The following is a 22641-nucleotide window of genomic DNA, read 5'->3' as shown; positions in this document are numbered from 1 at the left end:
GGGAGCGAAGCATGGTGAGTGAGTGCTGCCTGCGTGGCAGGCACTGGTAGTTCTGGGCACCTCATGCAGATCCTCGCATCTGACCCTCCCAGCTACTTTATAAGTTAGGTCCCCACTTTACAGATGAAGTAGCTGGGGCACAGAGAATGTGAAGTCATTTTTCCTAAAACCTTATATCCAGGATACAAACTCAGGCTTTTTGGCTGTGGAAATCATGCTCTTACCTACTCTGTGTCCTGCATTGCTACCGTCTACTTACAATGCAGATGACGCTCAGAATGTAGTTTGTATATATTTTGTGAAGAATGTTTAAATGGTATCGTGGGGTTCTCTCCGAGGTATTGATTTGGCCCCTTAGAAAAGTAATTGGTTCATGGATGGGATCCCTGGTATCCTCAGAAATAATAACCCCCTCAAGAATACCTTAGTGGTAAGACCTTAACTGTCTTTCTAGATGGTTTTTTTTTTTTAACATTCCCTCCATGTATGCATAAAGTGTATTATTACATATGATAATTTCATTTACATCTAACTTTTAATAATTATCAACATAAGTAAATAGATGAAAGGAACGCATAGGGATGGTAAAGTGTAGGATTATATCACCAATGTTTTAGGCAGGGATTGTTTATGAAGTTTTGTACTTCCTGGCAGACTGCTGTGCCTAATGAGAGTATTTTATTTCTTTAATAGAATCTCATGTAGTAGGGGCTTACTATCTAATTGATTGCATTATTCTAGGTATAGAAATAATGAAACTCACGTAGTTCTTTCTTTGTGAAAATATTTTATTTCAAATATTTCCTTTCTGTTTGACAAAAGAGCATTGGATTTTTGCTTTAAAGAAAAAATTGTGACCTTTTTGGTTTTATTTTTATTTTTTAGCCTGGACTGTGGCAGAATCAAATGACCAATAGTTTCTGATGGCTAACACCTGTTCTTTTTTTTTTTTTTTAACTGCAAAATTCTTAAAAAGGTATGGTGACTAAATCATCTTATTCTTAGGCATCATGTTTTCCTTCTTTTTGTCTTCTAACTTTTATAGTGCTCTTTTTTATTGCATTATCGTTCTCAGCCCTAGGACCTAACTTCTAACATTAGCCAAATTCTAAAAGAGGTCCACTTTTAAGAGAAACTTTTGGTTGGAAGATTTTAGCCAGATCTGAGATTCCCTGTCATATGATGTTAAAAAATCTTTGAAGCAACTTTTATTGTTAGTTACCTTAATTCAGTTTGCTAATCCTGGATTATTTTTCTCTTCAATTGATTATTTAAAAAAGATAGATAATCTTACATTATCTACCTTAACTGCGCCAAATGGCACGTGATTTAATAAGAAAGTTCTAACTGTATAAAGTACAAAAGTCAGAAGATATGCTGTGGAAGTGTAGAGTTTGGCATTTGTTGTTATTGTAGTGGGCTCAGCCTTCTTCCTCAGCCCCATACACATATTTCCTATATTGTATACCTCACCGTGGTCAAGAAGAGGGCCAGTTGTGTAACTTTGCTCTCAGCAGAGTGTACAATTGGCTAAAGCTGCAATGGCAAATATGTAGCTTACATGCATCCCCTTTCCTGTGCTTATTGTAGACATCCGCTCATGGCATACTTTCTTGTTTAGCCAAAGATAGTTTCATAATGTTCTCTATTTTAGGGAACCGTTACTGGTCAACCAGAGTTTCCATGTGAGAAAACCTATCTGCTGTTGCTGGAATAGAGAGTTTGGGATGAGCACTAAAAGTTCTACATCTTCTCCCTTCATGCCTAGGATTTGATGTAGCCCAACATTAAAAGATCTTACTTACTGTCTTAGATTGGTAAGTGTGTTAGCAGTTTAGTAACCTTCTAAGTGTACTTAAACACACTTGAATTTAGCACAGCAAAATTGATCCCCTCCCCCCAAAACACCCTTTTTATGAAATATTCTGTTAGGAAACCTTCTTTAGATACCACTGCAGTTCATTTGTGGACAGCTCTTCTATAAATTTACACTCAAAAAGTTATCCTTGGTTAGGGATGGGGAATGGGTTGTGTCTTGTGATCTAACTCCAATTCATTGATAAGATTGATATATTAGGTTTTCCCAGAGAAATATATATAATTAATAAGGTAGGGGTGTGTGTGTGTGTGTGTGTGTGTGTGTGTGTGTGTGTGTGCGCGCGTGCTTGTGTGTACAGAAAAAGAGAGAGAGGGAGATTTTAAGGAATTGACTCACATGAATGTGGAGGCTGACAAGCCCAAAATCTGCAGGTTAGGCCAACAGGCAAGAGCTGATGTTGCATTTTAAGTCCAAAGGCAGTCTGTCGGTAGAATTTCCTCTTCTTCAGGGGAGATCAGGCTTTTTAAAATTAAGGCGTACAACCAGTTTGGTGAGGCCCACCCACCTTAAGCCCAGTAATCTCTTTTACTCAGTCTATTGATTTAAACGTTAATCTCATCTAAAAAAAATACCTTCACAGAAACATCTAGAATAATGTTTAACTAAATATCTGGGTACTGTGGCCTAGCCAAGTTGACACATAAAATTAACCATCACAGTTGAGAAAGACTGACTGATTCAGTGATTACTGAATACCTAATATGAGACAGCCTCTGTGCTTGATATTGGAGGACCTCAGCAGATTTAAAAAGAGAAAAATTTAGTCGACAGTTTTTTTTCTTGTCAACTAATCTTAGAATAGAAATTAGTCATGCTTATACTAAGTACAAAAAAGGAAGCTATTTCTTAAAAAATATGTAATGGGGGAGATACATTCAATGTCCAATAATTTTATATTTAATTTTAAATTAAATTTAGTGAGAACTACATTGAATTTAAAAATTTATATTCAGTTTTAGAATGACTTTATTCTTAGTAGATTATTCTAGAAATAGTCTTTCAAGCATAACAAAATGCAAATCTCTTTAGGAGTAACTTATGTTGAAAGAGAAAATGCTGTTTCATCCAGACCCCTGGCTCCGTTTTCTCAATGATACAGCGCATTGTTTTTTTGGTTTTGTTTGGTTTTGTTATTTGTTTTTCATCTTAAAGGAGAGTCTAAGTTTCAGCCTAAGTAGAACACTTTACCTCTTCTATTGAAGCGTATTATCTAGCCTCCTCTGCCTAAATTAGAGTGAGTTGTTTTTAACATGCTCAGGAAAGGGACTTTTCAGAAAGGCAAGTCAAACCTTTTCTATTTTATTTGGTTGTGAATTGTTATCAGAAATGGTGAAAAATTTTATTAGGAAAAAAAGTAAGGATATGATATAATACAGAATGAAAGAAACTAGTAGGTGTTAATACTTGGAATGAAGTTTTAATTGTGGGTATTTGATGACTATTTGCAACTTCTTGCGGGGCTTAATTCTTTTCTGGAAATGAATTAAGACAACTAAAAATGATTTGGATTAGCATTTTCCACTGTTAAGGTAAAGGTATGAATTCTGTATTGGATAAAACGATTCTGGGGCTTCCTTGGTTGGAACAGTGGTTAAGAATCCGCTTGCCAATGCAGGGGACATGGGTTCGAGCCCTGGTCCGGGAAGATCCCACATGATGTGGAACAGCTAAGCTCGTGCGCCACAACTACTGAGCCTGCGCTCTAGAGCCTGTGCTCCACAACAAGAGAAGCGACCACAATGAGAAGCCCGTGCACCGGAATGAAAGTAGCCTATGCTCTCCGCAACTAGAGAAAAGCCCGTGTGCAGCAATGAAGACCCAACGCAGCCAAAAATAAAATGAATAAATTAAAAATAAAAAGATTCTGTTCAGAAACACATACTAGTGAGTTAGTTGTGCAAGTGGGTGCTAGTTCTGAGCAGGGTGATCATAAGCCCGGTTTGCTTGAGACAGTCCTTTGAATGCCTGCTATCCTGCCTTAATTATTTTTAGCACCTGTGTATTTGTTTGTTATTGTTCCCAGGAAAATTATTGCAAATTTATTGGTTTAAGACAACACAAATTTTTAATTATATAATTGTATAGTTCAGAAGTCCAATATAGGTCTCCCCAGGCTAAAATCAAGGTGTCAGAGAATGTTTCCTGTTCTTTCAGTTTGTTGGCAAAATTCAATTCCTTGTGGTTGTAGGACCTAGGTCTCCAATTTCCTTGTTGCCGATACACCTCGAGCCCTTTCCAGCTTCTTTGGGAGCTGCATTTTGGCTCATGGCCCCCTTCCTCCAGTTTCAAAGCCAGCAACAGCAGTTTGAATCCTTCTCATTTGCACCACTCTGACCCTTTTCCTCTCATAGCATCTTTCCTTCTGATTCATGTGATTAGATTCAGCTCAACAGGATAATCTAGGATAATCCCTCCAGCTCAAGGTTCATAACCGTAATCACATCTTCAAAGGCCCTTTTGCCTTGTAAGTTAACATATTCACAGGTTCTAGGGATTAAAACATGGGCATCTTTGGGGGAGTTGGTGAATTATTCTGCCTCTGACACACCTTTTCACTCTTAGGAATGTCCTAGTTTGGCTGCTAAATTATATGGTCATCCAATTTTAGTAGCTAGTTGAATTATTTAAAACACGAATAAAAACCAAAGCTCAGCTTTCTTCCTCCCTCTCTTTTAAATTTATGTTTCAGTTCTTTCCTTTTCTGTTCCCTCTCCTGCGTCCCTTTGACACCTTTGCAAAGGCTCTGAATCGTTTTCCTGGCTGACTTGTCAGAAGTCAGCAAGGAGGAAGTGTATGTCATTTCTTTTTTGCCCATTAGTTATGGATAAAGGAGCCACATGTTTTATGGTGTGATGGCTTCCATCATTCTTTTAGTCTTTTGCCTTTGAAGCCTGCCATTCTCATGTACCTCAGTGTTCAGTGACAGTGTAACCGGTGAATCCTGAGGTTGTAGCGTCTCAATCTGAGCAGCTACTTGTGCTTGACGCTGTCCTTAGACTGTTGCATGGGGAGTGGAGGAATTAAGACAGGCTTTTTCTTCCCCCTCTACCTTTAGACTTTATTTTATACCAGAGAGGTCACTGGGCATTGTATTCATTTAAATAGCTGCTGATTTTTTTTCAGAGGGGGTGGTTTTATACTCTAGAAACAATTTTACGAGTACAGCTGCCTTTTTAAATAAAGTAAGTACTTGAATGTTTCTGTTTCACATTTTTGCAAATTTTAATTTATTCAATTACACTACATTAATTGAAGAAAACAATTGTGTATTTTATGTGTGTCTGAAGACCAAATTGCCATTTATGTCTATTCTTCAACTTAAATTTGTAATCTGGAATTTTTCCCAAAGCACAAAATACAATTTTGTATTTAGATAGATTAATTTGTTCCTTGGACAGTCTAAAAAAAAAGACCAATTTATGATTTTTAACCCTGTATCTTTATAAGCTAAGTAGATATTGGATACATGCTAATTTATAGATACTTGAGTCCTTAATTTAGTAGAGAATCCATCAGAGTTTAGATTCAGTTAAGTAACACCTGAGATACAAAACCTGTGCTACATATCTCTAAAGTTAATTTTTTTCTTTTCAGTTTACAATGCCAGTTTTACACTCCATTTGCTGTCAGTGGAAATGTAGGTGGCAGACACAGCACATATTTATCATCACCGAGTTCACTATATCATACAGGAAAAGTACATTAATATGCCGTACAGAAAGCCTAACACACATAAACAACCACTTAGCATTTTTAAGAACATATCTGACTTATTGATTAGCTTAAATATCTTTCAGTCGAGCATGACACCCATGTGGAGTGCATGCATTCACGTACTTATCTCAGAGCAAGTACTGCTTGGACTGATGAATGAGCGTGTCTCTTCTGTATGTATCATGATGAAGATCAAACCTTGGAAAGCTTTTCCCTACCCGTTGGAACCCCTAAAGCTTGTCACAATTAAATTATTCTCCGGGTTCTTGAGGTAAAGCGCACTCTGGAAGACAGCTTTAAAAAACCCTATTATACATCTACATTTATGCTTGGTGTTCTGAGCCTCTTTTCCTGAAGTCTGCGCTGCTGTTCTGGGTTCCAGGCCCAGTGGTGGATGCAGTGGGGGATGGGATGCGTCTTAATTTCTGTTTTTCATGAACTCTTACATTCTTCTATAAACTCTACCCTGTAAATTAGCTTCAAAATGTGTGTGTATATTTTAAAATTATGTACAATACCTGTTAGGTTTTTTTCTCATTGGAATACTTCATCGAAATTAGGAAATATCAAAATATAATACCTAGTTTACATAGATAACTGACCTAAACCTCAGAGAACGAAATAAAGAAATAATATAGATGTGAAAAAATGGGGGGGGGCGAGAAATGCAATTTATATAAGGGATAAAGAACAGATGAGTATATTTTTGCTTTTGACTTTTATGGGAATTTATGTGCATTCTAGAATTGGGACATTTTAAAAGAAAAATGTCCTAGCCTTTTCTTTTAGCAAAACAATACAGTAGGAAGTAATGTATTTAAACATTTTATGGTTTCCTCAGGTATTTAGTTTATATTCTAATATTTTCTCTCTCTAAAACAAAAAGAAAAACAGAATATTTACAAATTATGGTTTCTTGTGTACTTTCTACAATCCTGCTTGGGTGAGGTTTTGTGAGCTCTCTCTCTGTGGACACTGTGTCCTTCTTCCTCTAGTCATTCCTTCTGGGCTGAACTGTCTAATGACACCAGTCAATTCATTTCATTTTATTTTAGTTAATTTCCACAGGTATATTTATAGAATTTGTTAAATTGTGTGGTATAATCTTCAGTCTCTGTTCTTTACTCCTCCTTTCCCTTCCTTTTCCATATTTGCGCTATTACATCTTCATAGTGCACTCTAAAATCTGTAGTTTGGGATTGACATGTACTCGCTGCTATATTTAAAATGGATAACCAACAAGGACCTACTGTGTAGCACAGGGGACTCTGCTCAATATTATGTAACAATCTAAATGGGAAAAGAATTTGAAAAAGAATAGATACATGTATATTTATAACTGAATCACTTTGCTGTACACCTGAAACTAACGCAACATTGTTAATCACCTATACTCCAATATAAAATAAAAAGTTAAAAAAAAAGAAAGTAAAATCTGTAGCTCTGCATTTGACTACATTCTCAGGTTTCCATCTCTCCGTTTCCTACTATTTTGAATACTTTGCTTCCCAATACGGTGAATGTTTGGGAGAATTGAAAGCATCATTTTGCCCCTGACCTTTTTTTTTTTTTCCCAGAAAAATTAAGCCGTTCTTAGCTTCCCTCCCATTATCCTTTAGGGTCTTTATCTTGGACCTAGGAATTCATTGTCTCCATCTCCCTTACCCATCATATCTAACTAGTTTATAGTCTTAGTAGTTTTTGCTCCTGTCAGTTCCTTACCGTTCTCAAAAGCCAGCCTCATCCACTCCTTTACAGCCGTATTCCTAGAATACTACAGAAGTTTTTGCTCTCCTCAGATCTGAAGTATTTGATATCCTTTCTATCCTCAAATCCATCCCATAAATTGTCAGAGTAATCTTCCTAAAACATTGCTTTTACTCTGTTATTCTTCTGCTTAGGAATCTTTAATGGCCCCACTTTGTTTGTAGATTGAAATTTGGAATCTCTATCCTGATTTTGTTAGGGATTTCATATATTTTTTAATTGAAGTATAGTTGGTTTATAGTGTCATGTTAGTTTCAGGTATACAGCATAGTGATTCAGTTTACATATATGCTTATATGTTTGTATATATTTTTTTCAGATTATTTTCCCCAATAGGTTACTACAAAATATTGAGTCTAGCCTGATTTTCAAGATTCTTTCATAAAGTTGTCCTAGTTTACTGTTTAGCCTTATCTTCCACTAGTGAGTAGCAAAAGTTCTCCCATTTCTGTCAAGATGGTCCCAACGTACTGAGAACTTTCCTACTGTTGCATATCCTTCCTCATTTCACAGTACTTTCAATCTTCTTTTTGCCCTATGACGTCCTTCGTATTTTCTTCTTAACATGCTCATCTAAAGCTTGTGTACTTTTTTCCTAACTTGGAGCTCATGTCCTGTACACTTCGTGAAATCTTTCTGAACAATATGGTCTACTGTAATCTCACCCTCTTCTGAACTCCTGTTTTGATTTTTGCCTCTCACAAGGCACTTTGTGTTTAGTGTTTTGCACTAGTACTTGTTTGTAGTTGGGTCTAGATTCTGTATTGTTAACTGGATTTTAAGTGTCAAGAGATCAGGGACCATGTTATATTTCTTTAGATCTTGCTTATGGACTAAGTCTCATGCATTACAAATCTCAGATGATACATTGATATTTGCTCACTCATTATTTCCATAAATATTAATTGATTACCTATACCCAGGCACTATTGATTATGAGTTAAACAAAAGAAGTAAGGACCCTATATTCATGAACTTTACATTCTAGAAGGGAGAGATAAATATTCTCCAGCGAATTTAACAGTGTCTGTTTAATCACAGTTGGGGAATGTGGTTTACTACTTTTTTGACAAGGGAAAAACCCAAGAATTGCTTTCTTTTTTTCTCTGCTGTTATTGGTATGTATAATTTTTAAAAATAAATTTTGATAGAGTAAATTACTCTTGAAATCATAGGTTTTCAAATGGTAAAACAATTGTTTTCTTCTAAATGTACATAATACTGATATGCTCTAAGTCTAAATTCAGTAGACAAAATAATGGAACGAATGATTCATATATTTTTGACATTTAAACAATTATAGTAAATTTGTATATCATTTATATGATAGGTAACCTGATGTGAAATAATTAAAAGGCAGTGAAAATATTTTTAAAAGGAAGATTCCCTAAACTCAAATATATGAAAAGTTTTTATTTAATATGCTAAAGCTCTCTTTTATAGAAGAATAAGATTAGACTAAAATTAAGTACATTATTAGATACATGATTATTTTAGCTTTAAGTGTTTCTTCCAATGGCTTGAACAACATCATTTGTTTCATAGGTATGGTTTTTTGAGATTGTGATAACCACGGAAAGTTAATGTTGAGAGAATGGCAAAGTATGCTGTGAAACAAAAAATTATTGTATTTGCAAATGTAAAATCATAATTTACATGAATGTTATAGTTAGGCACATTATGAATGTAAATATGCGTTCTCTGTTCCCAGTCCTGTAATGTCATTCTTTGTCCAGTGGGAGATGAAGAGTGATGTTGAGACTGCTGTTTAACCTATTATAACAGCTTTAAAAAAATTAAATAGCGTTGATGTAAATATGAGGAGGGGAAAGAGTATTTATCTCCATTAAGTGACATTAAAAAGCCATGGTAAGAGTAACAGGCGGTGGGTGTGCATTAAGCGGTGGAATCCCTAAATGCAGATGCTAATTATAAGCACAAGGACCGTTGCCTCCCACATATGTAACTGCTGTATATTTTCTTTAGTTAGAGTATAATTCAGGCTTTTTGAAGTGCTGAATATGGCTTTTATTTTTTCACTTCCCCTTAGCATATATATTAAAAAAACCCAATAAAAGCACTTTTGCTGGACTGTGATTTTGATGGATATAGGTGGAATATTAAACCAAATGCTGTAAAGATAATTCACATGATTTGCTCTTGGATGGTGTTCATTGAGTGCCTTACTTGCTTCCCACTATTGAAAAACAAATGTTTAGCAGTAAGGTTAAAATTATTTAAACATATTTGAGCACAGTTTACTTTGCTGTTGTATACCAAGGACTTTAATTTAAGGCTTAGATTAGGAAAAGATGTATTAGTACAGGCATTAAGAGTATGTTTGTTGAGATTATTATAGTCTTTAAAACTTATTTTGGTGGTGGTCTCTGGCATCGTGTCTTGAAAGTGATATATTGCTTCTTCATCATCAGTTTTGACATTTTTTAAGTATCTGAGAAAAAGGAATTTCCTTTGCACACTCTACAGTCCCTTTCAATGATGATTTTGTAATGTATTCTTCAACTGTTGAAAGGTATATAGTACAGAAACCCTGTTCTTAGAAGGTAGCTGGCTTTTAAGTGTAGAATAGCAGGGAAAGTGTTACAGACTTAAATTATTTTTAAAACTTTGTTTTTAGGAACAGGAGTACAAAAACCCCCTTTGTAATCTTGCCACTTTTTTATTCTTAGGTATGCTTTTTCTTTAGCTTTTAGTAACTTGTAATTTAAGATCACAGTTATTAGGTGTATTTCTGCATTTTATATATCGCTCCCAGATGCTACAGTATTAGTTTTTATCACTGCATATTTTATGAAATGTCAGCCTTCTGTTGGCTGTTCACGCAGCATTGTTAGTGATCAAAAAGACACAACATGAAGGAGAGGAATCTAAACAGTTGGCTTATCTTTGTCCTTCACTGTGACAAAAATACTTTAAAATTACTTTATAATAAAAAGTCAAATAAAGGCATCATTTAACATGCAGTGAAAGAATAAATGCCTTTGTTTTTTAGTGAAATAAAATCTTAAAATGTTTAATATCAAGAAATACAGTTATAAAGAGAAATAATATCTAGTTGTGCTAAGTTTGCCTTTGTAAGGAATGAGGGTGATATGTTGTGTGTGATGTGGTGGCAGTGCTATCCCTAGAAAAAGCCACACGATTTTCGACAACACAAGAGGTGACCCAGTTTGAACTCTTAATTTTTGTCACTCAAAGTACATTCTAGAAAAGTGGGTATTAGTTTAAGTGTGTGCATTAAGTTGTATGTGATCTGGTTTATTATTTTCTTGAATTGACTTACTTTGCAGTTTAAAACTTTATTCCATAGATTTAAAAATTCTTTTTTCTGCAATTCAGTGATTTCAATATCAAGATAAAAGTATAGAATGGGAAAAAATTTTCAAAGCCTGAAAGAAAATCTGTTACGAATAAAAATCTTGAATGATTTTGATCAGCTGTTGTGTATGCCCACCACAGCAGTTGGTTCAATCAATTTTATGTTTTGGGATGGTTTTATTAAAATGAGCTGCTGCTTTCAATAAATCATTGAGAAAGATGCTGGCTTTATACATTGTCTTTTGGGTGGAGGCATGGCAATAATAGTTTCTCTTTGCAGCCTTGTAAGTCACTATTGGTGGAGACAGTTCCTGACCACCATGGATGTCAAGGCGTTTTTGTGTCACTGGTGTGGGCATTAGACTAAGAAATGATTTTTGTATAAATACATGCACTTTCACGGCAATCTGTAGGAAACTGCCATTTCTAAAGAAAAATAATTGTTAGCAGATAATAATGATTTTAATATCTTCTCTTTATTGTATACAGTTTCAGTTTTTATAAATGATTGAAAGCTTCATTGTTTTCATTTGGGAGAATTAGACTTCTGAAAAGCAGTTTGAAGGACAGCCATTGGATACTCATAAGTTAGCGGCCTCTTTTCTGTCACAAGGTGCCCGGAACTCTCCCCCAGAGTGAGGTCCCTAGTTTGACAGCATGGGTGTTACCTGTGAGCTTGCTGCACATGCAGAATATTGGGCCCAACCCCATGCCTACTGAATCAGAATCTGCATTCTGATCAACAGGTAACTTGTATACCTGTATACCAGGTAACTTGTATACACATTAAAATTTGAGAAGCACTGCTTTAATGTTTCTCAGCCAAAACCTCTCATTTGCTCTGCATGTGTGTGTTGTAATTGTGGGAGGCTGATTGCATTTGGTCATCTGCAGTTCAGGAGTTGGAGGAGGCAGTAGGAAGTTCACATCAGAATTTTCATGGGACCCTGAAGTAGGCAAGTATTGGATGTAGAACTCCAGGGTTTTGGTTGTTAACTAATTACAATTAGGATCAGTTGCTACTTTGTATAGACATTATAGGTGGGAAGCTTCACCTGACTCTGTTAATGTTAAGCAGTTGGTTTCTTTTTTTTTTTTTTTTCAATTAATTATTTATTTTTGGCTGCACTGGATCTTTGTTGCTGCACACAGGCTTTCTCTAGGCAAGCGGGGGCTACTCTTTGTTGCGGTGCAGGGGCTTTTCATTGCGGTGGCTTCTCTTGCTGCGGAGCACGGGCTCTAGGTGCGCAGGCTTCAGCAGTTGTGGCACGTGGGCTCAGTAGTTGTGGTTCGCGGGCCCTAGAGCCAGGCTCAGTAGTTGTGGTGCATGGGCTTAGTTGCTCCCCAGCATGTGAGATCTTCCCAGACCAGGGCTTGAACCCGTGTCCCTGCATTGGCAGGCGGATTCTTAACCACTGTGCCGCCAGGGAAGCCCCTCTTTTGGTTTTTAAGTGTCTTAGCGAGTTCCAGATATTCTGTTCTCCCAGATATGTGTTCTCCCAGTAATAGCGTAGTCAGCGTTTCCAAAGTATATTCTGTGGTTTGTTTTTCCCAGGAGATGCTCTGAGTACACAGAGGCCATGGTCAAGTAAGTTTGGAAAGCACTGTATATTTTGTTCCTCTCTAGGATAATCACAGTATACATTGATTTATATTAAAAGATCTGAGAACCTGGGGTAGCTTAACTCAATTTAGCATTTTCCAAATTTACTTGACCATGGCATCCGGCATCCTTTTCTTTTCTTTTTTTTTTTTTTTTTTAACACAGTGTTTCTTATCTTTTCTTTAGCAGATGCACACACTGGCTTCTCTCCAGTATTTATTTTTCTTAATCAAAATAAGAGATGAGGACAACTTTTGAAATTGCTGTGATGTTATGCCACATAAAACATACTTTCCAATATTGTTATTTATAATAAGTGCAAAAGATATTGGTACAGCCCTTGTGTGCCGAAGGGATTGAGCATGGCAGGCATTTCCAGAGCTGGAATAACTGAGAAAGCATCTTCCAGAAAGTGAATGTTGACTAGATCTCAGTCAGATTTGGTGGGCAAATGGAAGGGATGAAATTGAGCATTCCCAATATTTGCTAGAATGAGGAAAGCCATGAACGAGCGATGAAGCAAGTTAAACATTTCAGCTCAATGAATGGTTACTGAAATCCCAAATATAGAGTAAGGTTTATACTTGACCTTGGGCATACAATAGTAAGAAAGAGTCAGTTCTGCCCTCCCAGGGTGCGTGTTGGAGAAGGTAAAGTATAGCCTAGTAAGTATATGAGAGCTAAAATCCAGGGTTTTCCAGCTAAAATAGGATTTTCCCAGAGGATTTGTAAGAAGTAAAGTTGGCCAGTGTACTGTATACTGGAGAGCCTGAGGCAGGATGCAACTGTAGTGATAGGGGCCTGCAGTTAGGGGAACAGAGGAAAGAAAAATAGGAGAGAATAGCAGAAGGTAAGATAGGGCAGACCAGACAACCTTGGAAATCTTAGAGCTAAAGGTGCCAGTAAGTCTTAAATGCAGTGTATCGTGATAGTTAAAATCAGTGCTAGACTCTGAAGTAAGATGGAGTGGGCTCACCTCCTGATGACTTCACATCCTGGGGCCTCACTGTCTTCAACTTAACGTGGGAAAAATATGGTAGGAAAAATAGCAAGTGGATGGCTTAAAAAATACTTTAAAAAAAACTTTAATTAAATGAAAAATACTTTAATCTGTACCCAGATTCACCTACCGTTAACATTTTACCTCATTTATCATTTGAGTGTGTCTCCTCCCTTTCTCCCTCGAGACACACACACACACACACATACACACACACACATTTTTTTCCCCCTGAACTTTGAGCAGAGATTGCATTTATGCCTGAAAGTATGTCAGTGTATATTTCTTAGTAGGGATGTTCTCTTCTTCCATACCTATAGTACAATAACCAGCTTCAGTAAATTTAGTATAATACTTATATCCCTTATATCTAATCTGTTGTCCATATTCCAAATTTGTCACATGATGCAATAACATTCCTTATATAAGCATTTTCTCCCTTCAGTAAGAATTAAGTCTAGGACCAGCTAATGCATTTAGCTGTCATGTCTCTTTAGCCTTCTTTAATTTGAAATGGTCACATAGCCTCTCTTTCTCTTTTATGACGTTGACATTTTTGAATGATGCAGTCCTTCATTTGTCTGTCTGTCTGTCTGCCTGTCACTCCTCATTTGGGATTGTCTGCTGTTTCCTCGTGATTAGATTCAGGTTCTCTGTTCCAACCAGAAAACTACATAAATAATGATGTATCCTTCTCGGGATATCTCATGTGGAGGCACATTGCGAATGTTAATTTTGATCATTCGGTCAGAGTGTTATCAGATTTCTCCACTGTAGAGTTAGTTGTTTTTTTTTTCTCCTTCTTGTGAGTGTAATAAGCAGTCAGTGGGGCAACACTTCAAGATCATGCAAATATCCTGCTCCTCATCAGAATTTCCACCTAGATGTAGCATCTGTTGATGATTCTTGCCTGGTACAGTTTTTTCTATAAAGGTTGCAAACTGCTGACTTTCCAATTCCAGCCCTGCTTCCAGTCAGCATCAGCATTCTGCTGTTAGCAAAAACCATTCTGATTGACTGATTGATGGATTTACTTATTCATTCAGTCGTTTATCATTGGTATGAGCCCATGGATATCTGTTCTTTTCAGTGGTTTGTAATTCATTACTTCATTATTTTGATGCCCAAATTGTCCAGGTTTGGTTAGTAGAAGTGCATGGCATTCCCCCATAAGATTTTTGAGTGCTTCCTTACTTTCTGGCAAAGCAAGTTGTCATAGACTTACCTCTGATCTATTCTGCCCTGGTGGCTCTTGGCAGCCATTTCTCTGAAGAGCTCTGATTGTTTGTTTTTTAAAAAATTAATTAATTAATTACTTTGTTTATTTACTTTATTTATTTTTATTATTTTGGCTGTGCCAGGTCTTAGTTGCAGCACGCAGGATCTTCATTGCGGCATGCAGGATCTGCTTCCCCGACCAGGGATCAAACCCTGGCCCCCTGCATTGGGAGTGCGGAGTCTTACCCAGTGCACCACTGGGCGAGTCCCGAGCTCTGATTGTTTTAAGTGGGGGAATGGTATTAGTGTTCTCCTTGCTAGTGGACTGTGCTCATCACAGTGGGGTCTTGGCCTTTAGGCCCTTTTAGAGGAGAGAGTGCTAGGAAGTAAGTATGGGCGTATGTATGTATACACATTTACATTGATACATAAATGTATGCAGACATGCATACTGGTAAACACACATATTCACATTTTAGAAATCTTAGTTCACACCAGTATCTCTATTTCTAATCCATCTCCACAGGTTCTTTCTTGTTTTCCACTTTTCCATATTTATGTGTCCCTTCTTTCACAGTGACAGTATTGGCTTCCAGCAGCATCAACACATTAACTTATTTGTGCAACTCCATAACAGATCTAAAATAGTTTCAGAATTGGTTCATTATACCACTAGAACAAACACACTTACCCAAAACTTTACCGTTCAAGGTTTGTTTGAAGTTCTCCATCCTCACGCCACCCAGTTCTGTGAGTATATATAATCAAATGCTGTACTCATAATTACTTGGATTACTTCTTTCTTTATAATTCGTGTGGATAGGGTTAAGTGTGGATACGGTAAAATACAGTTGAGTGCACTCATTTTAGTTTTCTTGCAGCTTCGCATCCTTGTTGATTTAATTTTTTGAATATGTAGAAAATGATTTACTTTTCCAAAAAATAAAATTGTATGAAAAGGTCTTTCCATGTTCCCCATTTACTCCATCCTTTATAGGTAAGCAACGTTACTGTTTTTTAGTTCATCTTTCCTTTTATAAGGATAAGCAGATAATTTTTCTTACATTTTTTAAATTTCCCCTTTCTTATTAAAAGTGTAGTGTACTATATATGTTCTTCTGCAATTTGCTTTTTTTCATTTTTCAATATCTCTTGGAATTCACTTCATATCAGTTTATAGAGATTTCTCATTCATTTTTAAAGATACTACTTTATTTTGTGTACGTACCATGGTTTATTCAACCAATGTTTTACACATGGGTATTGAAGTAATTTCCAGTATTTTGCAATTGAAAATAACACTGTGATGAATATCCTTGTGTATATGCATTTTCATATTGTTGCTGGTTTATCTTCAGGGTAAATTCCTGGAAGTGGGCTCACTGGTTCAAAGAGTAAATGCTTAAGTAGTTTAATGAGATATTGCCCAGTTCCTTTGCATAGGGTTGTACCATTTTGCATTTCCACTAGGAGTGCCTGGGAGTGCCTGTTTCCCCACAGCCTTGCCCACAGAGTGTACTGTGAACGTTTTGAATTTTTCCCAATCTGATAGATGAGAAATGGTATCTCAGGGTACATTTAATTTGCATTTCATCTTATTATGAGTGGAGCTGAATGTCTTTTCGTCTGTTTAAAAGCCACTTTCTAGGGACTTCCCTGGTGGCGCAGTGGTTAAGAATCCACCTGCCAATGCAGGGGACACGGGTTCGAGCCCTGATCCGGCAAGATCCCACATGTTGCGGAGCATCTAAGCCTGTGTGCTACAACTACTGAGCCTGTGCTGTAGGGCCTGCAAGCCACAACTACTGAAGCCCACACACCTAGAGCCCGTGCTCTACAACAAGAGAAGCCACCGCAATGAGAAGCCTGCACACCTCAACGAAGAGTAGTCCCTGCTCTCTGCAGCTAGAGAAACCCTGCATGCAGCAAAGAAGACCCAACACAGACAAAAATAAATTTTAAAAAAGCCACTTTCTATAGGACATTTTGTCTTTTTGAAAGTTGTTTGTAATGATATTGACCATCTATCAATGAGTTATAGTGTAAATGTTTTCTTCCAGTTTGTCATATCTCTTTTGATTTTGCTTCTGGTATTTTTCTCATGTATAAGTTTTGTATTTGTATTTTAGTTCTAATTAGAAAGATTTTTCTTTTGTAATTCCCAGGTTATAGGTGGAATTCAACTTATAAAAAAGTATTTGTATAGTTTCATTTTTTACACTTAAATCTCCGATCCATTTAGAGTTTATTTTTGTGTATGGTGTGAGAAACAGATCAAGTTTTTGTCTTCTTTTTCTTTTCCCCAAAGGTCTATCAGTTTGTTAAAAAGCCCACTCTTGTACCAGTGTTTTGGGATGTCACTTTATCGTAGCTAAATCTGTTTTTGGACTTTGTTCCGTTTCATTGGTCTGTCTCTTCAGCAGTGCCACACTGTTTTAAGTATAGAGGCTTTGTAGTATGGTTTTTTTTTTTTTTTTTTTTTTTTTGCATTACGTGGGCCTCTAACTGCTGTGGCATCTCCTGTTGTGGAGCACAGGCTCCAGATGCGCTGGCTCAGCGGCCATGGCTCATGGGCCCAGCTGCTCCGCAACATGTGGGATCTTCCCGGACCAGGGCACGAACCTGTGTCCCCTGCTTCGGCAGGCGGACCCTCAACCACTGTGCCACCAGGGAACCCCCTGTAGTATGTTTTAATGAGAGTCATTCCTTCCCCTGCCATATCTGTTCCTTTTCAATGTTTCCTAGCTTTTCCTGAACTTTTCTTTTCCATTTGAACTTCAGAATCAAATTGTCTAGCGCAAGTTAAATTTGTAAATTTATGACATGTTGATGTTTAGATGTCCTAACCAAGGGTGTTTCTTTTCTGTCATTTAGGCTTACTTTTGTGTCTTTGAAGAGTGTTTATTCTTCTTCATGTAGGTTTTGAACATTTCTGTTTATTCCTGAATATTTAATAGTTTTTTATTACTATTTTAAATGGGACTTTCTCATTCATTAGATATCCTATCTGGTTTCATTTGTATATGTGAGTGATTTTTGCATGTTTATTTTATATCCTGCTACCTTGCTGAATTCTTTTTTGTTTTTTGAGTTTCATCATTGATTTTCTAGGGTTTTCCAGCTCACCTGCATCAGGTCATCTGCAAATAGCTTTTTTTCTTCTTTTCTAATTCTTAGTTTTTACATTTCTAGTGGTTTAGTCTGATTTCAGTGACTAATATGTCCAGAAGGAAAGTAATAGTGGTCATAGTGGGCATTCTTGCCTGTTTTTGACCTTGGTAGGAGTGAATGTTGCATTGAGAGCTAACAGTGGGAGAAAATAATGCACTGTTCCAAGAGCTTTAGAGGCACTCTGTGTATTTACATGTGTATTTATGTCTATTATTATATATCATTCTCTGTGATATCTCTCTTCCCTTCCATAGCCAAATGTTTTGAAGGAGTTGTCTCTACCTGGCAACTTTTCACCTTCATTTCCTCACCTCCCACTCTCACTCCAGCAACTCCACTCTGGTTTCTCCATTGTGAAAACTAAGGCCACCTTTAAGACCTCTGTGTTATTAAATCTCATGGGATTTTCTTTCCTCTTATCTTTGTCTTTCTTCCTTTTCCTCTCAGTAGCATTCAGCATTGCAGACCATGCCTTCTTCTAACTGTGTTTTTCCTCCTTAGCTTCTATAAAATCACATTCTTCTGCTTATTCTTTTTCAGTCTTCTAGCTCTTTCTCTACTTGGCTTCTAATGGCATGTTCTAGGCCTCTTCTTTTAAAATTCTATCTTCTTTTTGAAATTTATATATATTAGCTTTCTAAGCAAACCTATGGCATAAATTTTCATTACAGTTATAAATAAATTATTATTACAGTTATTCTGAGAGTGACATTGCTAGTCTACACCTGTCTTCTGAGATCAAGATCTGCATGTCCACCTGCCTATCTGGTATCTGTTTCCACTTTGAGATGTCAAATCACTTCACAGTGTAAGTTCTAACCCCTCCCTCAAATGCCTCCAGTTTTATTTAAGTGACTAGTGTCATTACATATCTTATTGTAAAAGCTGGAAATCTGAGTAATTTTCTTGATCTCTTTTTTACTCATCACATTTATCTACTGCATTATCAGGTTGTATTGCTTATCTTTCTACTCTCTAGTTTTCTCCAGCCCAAAGGAAAGGGAGACCCAGACAGAAGAAACATCACGAGTAAAGAATAGAGACATTATATTTGGTAGAATACATAGAGAGTGGAGACATACAAGTAACATTAGAAGTAACTAACAGCCACATTGTCAAGGATACTGATTGTGAGAATATGGAATTTGTGTGGCTATTGGATGCTCATAGGTAAATGAGATGATCAGTTTACTTTTGCAGCACTTAGTAACATTGAGAAAAAGAAAGACTGCAGATGGGAGACTAGTTAGGAAGCTGGCAGTTTTCGGAGCTTTGTTAAGAGGTATTAAGTGCTTATATTAGGACATGACATTGGGGAATAAAAAGAGACAAATTTGGTTGATACCACAATGTTATTCAGTAAGATATGATAACAAAGTGGATCTGAAGGTAGGAGAGAGAATTATTGAAGACTCAGGATTTTTTTACAAAGCGAAGCAGGTGAGTAGAAAGTTTTAGAGAAAGATAATGAGTTCTGCATTTGATAAATTGTCTATAAGGTGCTGATATGGATTATCCAGTAGAGACATTTAGGGAATGATTGGATGTGGTGAGTTGGTTTCTTCTTCAGTGTTGCCTCCATCTGATAGTGTGGTGACTGTCCAGAGCAGTGCTGAGATGTCGTTTGAGCCAATATCCATCCAACTGACAGTGTCTACTTTGGGTGTTACGTACATGCCAGCTGTGGCCTAGTTCTTGAGATCCAGGCCAGGACTAGAGACATGAGGACAGAAAGTGTTAGTTGAAGGCATGAAATTTGAATGAGACAGCTAAGCCAAAAAGGGGCGGGGGAGAGGGTGAAACGAGAAAGGAATCAGCCAAGGAAAGATCTTGGAGAACCTCCTGTATGTTCATAAGGTGGCAGCATCAGAAAAAGGGTCAGAAACGGATGGGTCTATTGTTGGAAAAAAAAGTTATATAAGCAAGGGAAAGAGAATTTTAGGAAGCAGATCTTAGATATTAGGGCTATAGAGAAATCAATGAGTAAGGACGTGGGAAAGGACATTACATTTGGAGCTTGAGAGTACAATTTCAGTAACTTGGAAAGGGCAGGAGTTATATAAAAAGGGTTTTGTACTTCTCCAAAGAGAATGTTGATGAAAAATGTCCCATAAGCAAAATAGGAAGAGTTTTTGAAAAGTTAAATAGGCAAGTAATGCTAGTATTTTGCTAGGCTTTGAAAAAGTTTGTAAAATGTAAAATAAGTGACAATTTAAAAAATCCATCATGGATTGGAAACTGAATCAGCGATAGGAAATGAAAAGTATGGTGAGTAGGTCCTTTTAAATGGAGTGGTATATGTAAGCAGCGGGAACCTTCTGGAAGCATGCAGTGAAACATTCCAGATTTTCACATGGTACTCAAGATGTAAGAAGCAAGATGCTGGTAAAGCAAATGGTGAGGAATAAGTGCGGGAATACTACTGCAGGCTGCAGGTGGGCAGGGGCCTGGCAAAAGGGCTCTCAGTTTTGTCAGCCGGAAAGTGATATTTTAAGTAAATTGGGTTATGTTTTACTAAGAATAATGAGTTGTGACTGGTTTATTCTGATATAGGAAAGAAATGGGATATATTGGAAATAGCGTACACCTAGAAATACTGTCCTACTCTGATGATCTGGCCAAAAGCGGCCGCTAAAAGCGTATTTTAATTATAGAAGCAATTTGGTGTAAGAATAGAAAGGGATGAAAATGTAACAGGATCTGAGAAAGGAGGTACATTATCTTATTGTTATCAAACTTTAGCCCTTAATACACTGTGTAGTTCTGGTTGGTGACTCTTAAGGAAGACTCAACTCTATAGACACCAAAAAGGAAAGAGATAATCATGGATTAGGGAAAGTGGACATGTTAAATCAAAATCAGAAACCTTATATCCAGCAAACTTTCAAAATTTTCCTATTAAATCTAATAAAGTGTCTTTAAAATCCCCTTGGATGTCTTCAGTTGACTATCATAACTGAAAAAATGACAACTTTGTTTCTTTTTTTATTCATTTTGCCTTTTATTTTTTATCTTATTGTGCTGTCTTGGAAATTTTAGTACAATCTCTTATAAAAGTGATGATGGTGGGCATCTGTCTTACTCTTTTGTAAAGGATAGTGCTTCTGTGTGTCACCATTGTGTATTATGTTTGCTGTGGATTTTTGAAAGATGCATTCATTCACTTAATCACTTTAAGGTACCCTTCTTGTTTTTCTAGTTAAAATTTGCTTTTGATTTAAAAAATCATGAGTGGTGTTGAATATTATCAAAATGTTTCTTTCTGAATCTACTGAAATGTTGCTATAATTTTGTTCCTAATGGGTTGCGTGATATGCAGTGTTTTAATAACAGAAAACCTCTAGTAAACTTCATACATAAAAAGATTGTTAATCTGTTCTCTAAGAAGTGAGCAGCCATTTTGCTCCTTGACTACTGTAGGTCCTGTTCTGAATCCTGTAGGTTGATGGTAGCTCTTCAGAAGTCAGCAGGAATGCGACGGAGTTGGGGAGTTAGAGGGTCAGTTATGAATTTGCAGATGTGCTCTATCTTTTTTCCCCTTTAAGCCCAATTTTGGTTTCTTTTTCTTCATACTCTTTGATATCTGTAGGTTTCAAATATGGGAAAGGAAACATTGATAGTTAAGTGCAGGTGTATTAAGTGATTAAGTAGAATGAGTACAGAAAGATTGATAATGTGGATTCTAATTTATATGGACGTGGAGTAAAAGTGTAGGTCGTGTTGGAGGGAGGCTGCAGGCCCCACGGGTCATTATGTAAAACTTTAAAATGTATTAAATTTGTATTCCATTTTTATATACTACTGTTTATGGAGCTTTTAAAATAGTGCACACTAGGTGTTGTTGAGAAGATATGTTAAGTTGCAGTTTGTATTAATGGGTTATAATAATCTCAATCTAATGATACTCTCTTAAATTGCTTGCAAATAATGATGGTTTTAAAAAATTATTGCTTTCTAAATCAATAGTTACCTGACTTTTTAGATCACTTTTCTCTGAGATATTATCTGTATCTTATTTTCCAAAAGATAGTCTGGAAAATACCTGATTTTAATCTAACAGCTATAGCAGCTCTTGCATGGTTAATCATTCTCCTCAGTAAAATTAACTGTTGGAGGGGAATTTAATTAAGTCATTTCTTCTCAGTTTTCTCCCTTTTCTTCTTATGTTGCGCAGTATGGCCAGAGTTGGAATTTCCCGTTTTATCTGAAGCTATTGGTGTGTATTGGGATCATTCTTTGGGGGCCATGATATGATTTACTTGTTTGGGGTTATTTGTTGTTGTTGTTGTTTTTGTTCAGTATAGAAATTACCTGCTTGTCAAAGTGTATGTATGACTTAAAAAAAAAGATTTTTAAAATGTGTGAGCTGACCCCTTACAAAGCTTTACTATTGTAAAGTGCTATATTTAACTTTTCTCTTCTGAAGGACATTCTCTCACATTTAATTATATTAAACCAAATATTTCTTATGCTAATTATTTTAATTTCATTTGTATATTCCAAAAATTATGAAATAAATTTTTCCATATAAATTAATAATTACTAATCATAATTTTCCTTATTAAAATGCTATATTAGTCCTTTATCTTATGTTATCATTAATAATAATATTCTCACGTTCCATATATCATAGATAACCAAAGGTTTGAGTAAAATAATAAAAATACTTGAGGAAAATTAAACCCTACTTAAGAAACTTATGATTGACTTTATGGGGGCAAGGGCAGGGAGGTGGGCAGTAGGGTAGTGATGGAATAAGAGACCCATTTTTCTTGTGTTCTAGTCTATCATAGTTTAGAAGAGGGAGACTGGAAAGATAAATGGGCCTGGGACTGATAGCAGGCTTGTATGATTTATCATTATTTTCCAGAATATAATATAGTAGTCACAATAATTTGGTGAATGATCTTCATCGTTGTGTGAAAAAGTCTATTCAGTATCATGAAAGCA

At 36.4% G+C, this 22641-nt stretch overlaps 1 protein-coding gene across 6 annotated transcripts in view; it reads left to right on the top strand.

Annotated features, from left to right (window-relative positions):
- The window catches only part of TBC1D5 (TBC1 domain family member 5), a 540605-nt gene that overhangs the window by 101426 nt on the left and 416538 nt on the right, over positions 1-22641 (top strand). The window contains exon 1 of one of the 6 annotated variants that reach the window (XM_029214154.1): positions 18436-18499. The exons of the other annotated variants lie outside the window; for them this stretch is intronic. The gene's annotated coding sequence lies outside the window, so the exon portion shown is untranslated. Of the gene's footprint in view, positions 1-18435; positions 18500-22641 lie in introns of those variants that run through there. 6 annotated transcript variants of the gene reach the window in all.

This window comes from Monodon monoceros, unplaced genomic scaffold, assembly GCF_005190385.1.
Source record: "Monodon monoceros isolate NGI ecotype Baffin Bay Population unplaced genomic scaffold, NGI_Narwhal_1 Super_Scaffold_11, whole genome shotgun sequence".
NCBI classification, from domain to species: domain Eukaryota; kingdom Metazoa; phylum Chordata; class Mammalia; order Artiodactyla; family Monodontidae; genus Monodon; species Monodon monoceros.
This window is presented reverse-complemented; position numbering and strand designations above follow the sequence as displayed.